This window comes from Juglans regia, chromosome 4 (assembly GCF_001411555.2).
Source record: "Juglans regia cultivar Chandler chromosome 4, Walnut 2.0, whole genome shotgun sequence".
Lineage (NCBI taxonomy): Eukaryota > Viridiplantae > Streptophyta > Magnoliopsida > Fagales > Juglandaceae > Juglans > Juglans regia.
The window spans coordinates 14,257,168-14,264,862 of NC_049904.1; the positions used below are offsets into that span (position 1 = coordinate 14,257,168).

General features: G+C 37.7%; 1 long non-coding RNA gene across 3 annotated transcripts; it reads left to right on the plus strand.

Moving 5' to 3' along the window:
* The first annotated feature begins 591 nt into the window (after positions 1 to 591).
* Positions 592 to 3,199, plus strand: LOC108992519. Of its 3 annotated transcripts, none has more exons than XR_004801335.1 (4): positions 592 to 839; positions 948 to 1,238; positions 1,422 to 1,472; positions 2,462 to 3,199. It is a non-coding gene; the product is annotated as an uncharacterized LOC108992519 (long non-coding RNA). The 3 variants fall into 3 exon arrangements; XR_004801336.1 differs by having other exon boundaries at positions 948 to 1,063; positions 1,150 to 1,238; positions 1,422 to 3,199; XR_001996346.2 differs by having other exon boundaries at positions 1,422 to 3,199.
* The last annotated feature ends 4,496 nt before the right edge of the window (positions 3,200 to 7,695 follow it).

Sequence of the window (7,695 nt, forward strand, 5' to 3'; positions counted from 1 at the left end):
CTGCCCGGTTTGGCCACCATGGATAGCACAACCCTACCACGGGGGTAAAACATGGTCTCTGCTCTATGAGATACTCTGTTTTAATGTGATGATGATGCTCAGGTTATGTTATGCCAAAGTACTAGGGGTTTTACTTGTCTTAGAACCATTGCTCTATTACTGTTGAAAACATGTCGTACTTTGTAAATGCTCATGTTTGCACGCTAACATATGTCTTCTGCTTACAGAGTTGTTGATAACTCACCCCTTATCTCCATATATTTTTCAGATAATTTTGATGGTTCAGCTAGAGAACAAGAGTAGGAAGTTTTAGCAAGGTGTGATGTTCGAAGTGGAATAAGTGCCTGAGAGTACAAGTGCTTATTTGAGAGTCGTAGTTAGTAAGCTGATTTTATTTTTTGGGTATTTTGATTTGATGAGTTAAGGATAATTTCGAGTTTTTGGGAAATTTCTAATATATGTTGTTGAGAATTTCTTTATTGTCCCCATGGAGAAACTTAGATTTTTGGATTGATTAAATGGATTAATATTTTATGGGATTTTTTGGATTTTGTAGTTTTGTTATTTAAGTTGATTTTAGGTATTAATGCTCGAGGTGTTTGTTTAAGCCCATAGAGAGCCTTTTTCAGCTTAAGCACTTTTCCCTCTTCCTTCTTGAAACCTTCGGGTTGATCAACATACACACACTTCCTCTTCAAGTTCTCCATTGAGGAATGCTGATTTGACATCAAGTTGGGAAATCTTCTGACTCCTTTGAGCTGCAAGTGCAACAACAGTTCTGATGGTGTCCAGCCGAGCCACAGGAGCATAGGTTTCATTGAAATCTATCCCAGGCTGTTGTGAGTACCCATTAGCAACTAATCTTGCTTTTCATTTTTTTAGTGAGCCATCAAAGTTATGCTTTCTTTTATAAATCCATTTAACTCCAATAACCTCTTTGCTATCAGGACATGGAACAAGCTCCCAGGTGTTGTTTTTCTCAATCATCTTGATCTCCTCCTTCATTGCATCCACCCAAACCGATTCTTTTATAGCAGCTGCATAGTTTTCAGGTTCCAAAGAGGTATAGTTGCAAGATTCATAAATTTCACTTAGAGGTCTTAATCTTCTAAGAGGTGACTTGGGTGAAGATTGGTCTGAAACTTCAAGGTTGCTGTCAGAACTTCGTGCTGGAGTTGGTGTTGCTGGCTGATTATCATCATCATTTTCAAGCCTCACTCCAGGTTCTCCAATTGCTGGTATAATCAGTGGCTAATTTGAGTCTTCATTCTTCTCCCAATTCTAGGTTGAGTGTTCATCAAACACCACATCCCTAGTGGTTACCAACTGTTGAGTTTTTAAATTGAAGACCCTATATCCTTTGGATTGAGAGCTATATCCATGTGCTGACTTCTCTTCCAACTTGTGCTTTTTTTGCTCAGGGACATGGATATAGCAGATGCATCCAAAGACTTTAAGGTGACCAGCAGTAGGTTTGTGCCCACTCCAAGCTTCAATAGGAGTAAAATCCTTCACAACCTTTGTAGGGCATTTGTTTAGGAGATACACGGCTGTGTTGACAACCTCAGCCCAAAAATTTTTGGGATTCCCTTTTGCCATTAGCATAGATCTGACCATTCCCTGACAGTCCTATTTTTCCTTGCTGAGACTCCATTTTGCTGTGGAGTATAGGCAACTATCAACTGGTGTTCCAGCCCTTCATTTTTGCAAAACTCATCAAACTTTCCTCAGTTAAACTCAGTACCTCTATCACTTCTCAAGATTTTGAGTTTTCTGCCACTAAGATTTTCCACCAGCAACTTGAATTTCTTAAAAATTTCAAAAACCTCTGTTTTTTCTTTGAAGAAATACACCCAAGTCATCCTAGAAAAATTATCAATAAACAAAATTAAGTACCTATTTTGACTTTGAGAAAGTGTCCTCATGGGACCACACACATCAGTATGCACAAGCTCTAAAACTGATTTGGCTCTCCAGGCTTCTCCATTGGGAAAGGATTGTCTATATGTTGTTTGCCCAACATGCACCCCTCACATACGGGCATATTCTAATCCAAGAGAACCAAATCTCTCATCATATTTTTTTGACTTAATAGCCTTAGTGCATCAAGGTTATAATGTCCAAACCTTTGATGCCATAAGGTAGTTTCATCAGTTTTAGCCACAAGAGCCTTCGGATATTGCCAACAAATAGGAAAATTCCTCCCCATTTCCCATCCTGACTTCAGCCACCACAAGATTATTATTCTTTAAGTCATAGATGGTGCACAGATCATCATCAAAGTGAAGAGAGTACTCGTTTTGCATCATTTGTCCTACACTTAATAGACTTTGATCAAGACTTGGAACGAGCAAGACATCACAAAGAAATCTGGTTCCATTTTTAGTTTGCAAAGCTACTGTGCCTTTTCCTTTTGCCTCCACCAGGTCATCATTTCCTAGTTTAATTTTTACTTTGACAGGTTCATCAATCCGAGAAAATAAGCTTGAACCTGGTGTCATGTGGTTACTATAACCACTATCGAGAAACCACTCCTTTTGTTCAGCAGCTACTTGACAAGCATAGAACAGCTGCTCCTCCTTGTCTTCAATGAAATTTGCTTGTTGATTCCTATTTTTGAGCTTGTAATCTTTTTATTCATGACCAAACCTTTTACAGTTGGTGCACTGAGGTTTACCACGATGAAAACAATCCTTCTCCAAATGATTTGTTTTCTTGCATATACCACAAGATGGAAAGTCCCCCTTTGCAGTACACTTTTGCTTATGGCCATCACCACCTTTTGCCGAGCCCTTGTACTTCTTTTTGAAGTCCTTTTGCTTCTAATTTCTGAGATGGACTTCCAGCTAGAATGCATTCTCAAGAGTGGCTTCATTTCTTCTGTCAAGCCTTTGATCATGTGCTTGCAAGGACCCCATCAATTCAGTGACTGATAGTGTTGAAAGATCCCGAGATTCTTCAATGGCAGCAACCATTGTGTCATACTTCTCGATCAAGCTAATGAGAATCTTTTGCTCAATTCTCTCATCTGTCATGTTCTATCCATAAGCCCTTATTTGATTAACCACTTCAACGAGTTTTGAGCAATATTCTTTGGCAGTCTCAGAATCTCTCATTTTGAGGTTCTCGAGCTCCCTTATCAACCCTTGAAGCTTAATGGTTTTAACTTTACTATTTCCTTGAAACTCAAGTTGTAAGATTTCCCAAGCTTGCTTAGAGGTTGTGGCTCTCATTAATCTTGGAAAGATAGATTCACTTACAGCTTGTTGCAAGGTGAATAAAGCCTTTGCATCCTTTTGTTTTTCCAGCTTGACTTGAGTTGAATTAGAGGTGCCACCATCCGAGCTTCCTTTGACTGTAGAGACCCTAGACTCCATGACATCCCATAGATCAAGAGACAAGAACAAGGTCTTCATCTTTATGCTCCAATAATCATAATTTTCACCAAAAAGAATGGGAATTGATGTAGAGGAGCCATTAGCAGCCATATCTACCAAGAAGACCGAAAACTGCTCTGATGCCAAATGTTGGAATAGAGGAATAGAACAAAAGAAAATTATGAAAATAGAAGTGAACTTTCAACCAACAACTTGTTTGATTGATTCTAACTGTTCTGACGTATGCCATAAACCAAATACAACTTATAAGCATTCTTGAAACTAACAGCAATTAATGACATGTTTTTTCCAAAGCAAAATATTAACTGTGTTGGCTAAAAATAACAAAAAGCTAATGATAGAGTTTATTGAAAAACTACATCAGCATCAATGTGCAGCAGCTTCAGTAGGCGGCCTCCTTGACGTACAAGGATCCTCAAGCTAGCATCGATATCATGTAGGAAATCCCACAGAACAAAATTCCTTGATTAGAGCCACGACCGACCTTGGTATGTATATTGGCCAGTCTTCTAGCTGTATCAACACGCGAAGTCCTACACAAGATCATAAGTCCAGTTTGATTAATGAAACCTCATTGAAAAAGTTCCTCGAGCATCAACACGGAAAGCTCCACGCATCAGCATGAGAATTCTCATATATGCAATATGGTAAATCCTTGACCCAGTCCTACAGTACTGTAAGAGTTCTTGGATATCGACAAGAAAAGTTCCGCATAGCCTCTGATCCGGCCCAAACATCAACAGAAAATGTTGTGCAAATTAACTAATTAGAGAAAGTCTTTGGCAAAACCACGATTGTGCGCATAATGGAAATATCATCCGAGCCCAAATTAACCAAGGAAGCCTTGGGCAAATTAGCATGCACCTCATGATCACATTCATGCAGCAAAATCCAGAGCCACGATCTTAGGGGTAAAACCAATACTGCCTGCATGGGATCTCGACCACTAATGTGATGGGTGGGGTGGTCATGAAAGGCCAGTGTAATGCCTGTACCAAATCCAGGGAGTTAGTTCCTGTTTCCTAAATCATCTCCCAACAATACAATATATATATATATATATATATATATATATATTCCAAGGATCATAAGGAAAGCAACTCTACAACTCACCAAAACTCTTTTAATAAAAATCTACGTACTTCCACTGTAACGCTACTGTATTACTCGGGCTCTAAGCCCAGTTTCTATTGAAGCCAGCCCAATTGCATGAAGCCCGGCCCACGACTTGCTAGCACTTGAAGGGAGGCTTGAATGGCGTCGTTTCATGAGTTCCTTTCCCATTTCTGCTGCACTGTTTTTCTTCTCCACGAAATCATCCCACTACGCTGCATTTCTGCATCTCGCTCAACCTGTACACACAAAACCCATAACCTCTGTAGTTATTTCTACCTCTTCTCACGTTCAAGAAACAAACCCTCACCTTTGAGCAGACTTTGTCCTTCGGTTCCTCTCAACTTTTCTCTCCCTACATCGTGCGTTCAACCCCAGGTTGTTGGAGCTTCAACTATCGACCTCCACTGCATTAGTTTTGCACTACCGTCGGTAACTCCATTCTCTCATTCTGGCATCTATCTTCCATTTTTATTTTTATTTTTTCTTCTTCTTCCTTTTCTTCTGGTTTTACTCGCACAGACCCTCTCTTCTACTTGGTTTGCTTTGTTTTGTTTTCACACACAAACCCACTCTGTTTTGGTTGCCGTGCGCACACACTTAAACCTTTCATCCTTCCTTGCACAAACCATCATCTATTTTTGTTTTCCACTAGAGATTCCAGTGAATGTTTGGGCTTAATTTACAGTGGGTGCTTCGATTCGAGGAGGTGCGAAGCTTTTGTGATTCTTTTAGGTAAGTCTCTTCCGAAAATTTTGGTAATGTTCTTGGGTATTACATGGTTGGATTTTGAAATGTAGATAAAGTATAGTTGTATGGTGGTGGTGTGAATTCTAATTACACGGTTGGTGGGGATTAATAGTGATCAAAGGTGGAATGGTGTTTTGGGTTGATTGTCTTTGATTAAATACTTGTTCGTAAGAGGTAAACTTTATGAGTCGTAGTTAGCTGCTGCGTGGAAAATTTTTTTTTAGTGACAGTGATGGTGTTTAAATGCTAAGGGTGTGAGGAAAGTATTGTTCCGGTTTAATTTTATGTTAGTTATTGAGTTAAGAAGGGGCTGTTTTGGTTTATTACTAAATAAATAGTAGCTTACTAGTTTAGCTTATTAAATGTTGGGTATATATTTTGTTTAACTGGTGTCACTATTAGAGTTCCAAATCAAGGTGTTGATAATACACGAAAGTTAGGTAAGCGAGGTTCATATACTAGTTTTGCATAAAAGAAATAAAATGAGGTTGACTTTGAAAATAAGCATGTATGTTTTTGAAAAGAAATTATCTGAAAACAACCTCAAATATTTATTCTGCATATGCATAAATTCAATATAAGAGAAAGTATTTTCTGTCATGACTGGTGTAGACAGGAGCTAATTTTGTGCATTTTGTTTCTGAACTATGCAAAAGAGCAAATATGAAAATCTAAAAGTTCTGTTATGAATAACTGAAAATATTTTTAATCTGTTTATTTCGAACATGTGAAGTGATCTAAAGCTATTTAGTATTTTGTTTTGATATGATGTGTCATCTGAAAACCTTGGCATGAAGTTCTGATTTTGTATATGAATGTGTTCTGATTCCGATGACATCTGTTCTGTTTTCTGTTAAGGCCCACCCACGGGTATAATGGTGGTTTATAACCTTACCACGGGGGTGAAACATGGTATATGGCCCAGCCACGAGTATAATGGTGGTTTATAACCCTACCACGGGGGTGAAACATGGTATACGGCCTAGCCACAGGTATAATGGTGGTTTATAACTTACCACGGGGGTTAAAAATGGTATTTGTCCCAATGTGATGCTAAGAGATGATATGATTATAATGTTTCAGTTTGGAAATGCCAATGGATTTTTCTTTTTGGGAAATAAGTTTGTCTCTTTGGAAATTTCGCTCTAGTGTTTTTGTGCCAAGTTTGTTTACGCATTTCAAGAGTAAATATGTTGTTTTTGCATTCTGAAAGTAAATATTGTATTTGCATACTGAACGTTATAAATGTTCATGTTTACATGCTAGTATATGCTCTCTGCTTGTTGAGTTGCTGATAACTCACCCCTTAATCTTCATAATATTTTCAGATGACATTGATGGTTCAGCTGAGGATCAGCATTAGAGGTTGTGGGCAAGATTATCTGTGAATAGATATTGGGTATCTCGCGGTATTAGTATTGTTGTTGGATGTTATTTATTTATTAAGTTGATTTCTATGGATTTAGACGGTTTATGGAGACTTATGTCAATTTTATTTTAATTTGTTATTTGGGACCTGAAGAAGATTTGATATTTTTATTTGGGTTATTGGATTGAGGATTTGATATGTGAGTATGTATGGTCTATTAATTTGAAGTTTTGGAGGTATAAATTCTTGGATTTGGAAATACATTAGGATTGTTGGAGTTGATTATTAGGTTATATGAGTTAACTTTTCAGACCCTCGGAGTCGGGGCGTTACAGTTGGTATCAGAGACAGGTAAGTAATTCTGCATACTATAGTCTTTGGAGGTTTAGATATCTGTGGGTTCATAGGATGTTAAAATTTTAGTATAGGAACTTGAGGACTATAAGGATGATCACGTGAATACTTTAGGTTTGAGCTTCTAACCTTATGATTGATTTTGATGGGATTTGTGGTTTTAGATTTTGCAGATGTTATGAATTGAATTGGTAACTTTGAGATTTTTAGATTCTAATGACATATGTGAGTATTAAGTGATGTTTGGTTTAAATAGTTAATTGATATATATATATATATATATGTATTTGTGTTAATATGCATATTTTATTTATTTTATTGATTTATTTTATTTACTTAGTATTTTCATTTTTAATTATTTTAGAACGTTTTACCAAATTTAAGCTTTGAGGATGGCGGCTCGTCGTCGAGTTCGAAGCCTTGAAGATTTGAACGAAAACAACAACGATGGAGGTTGCATGTTTGAACAATTTAATCGAAAGCAATCCTCCCATCTTTCATGGAAGAGGCGATACGAATGCAGCGGAAGATTGGATTCAAGACATTGAAGAAATATTCAGTGTTTTCGAGTGTACTGATCAGCAAAAGGTTTGGTTCGCAACTTTTAAGCTAACTGGAGAAGCGAAGAGATGGTGGAATTCTAAAAAAGTCATCAGGGAAGCTGAGGGGACTGGAGTGATTGTTTGGGCTCAATTCAAGCAGAATTTCTTT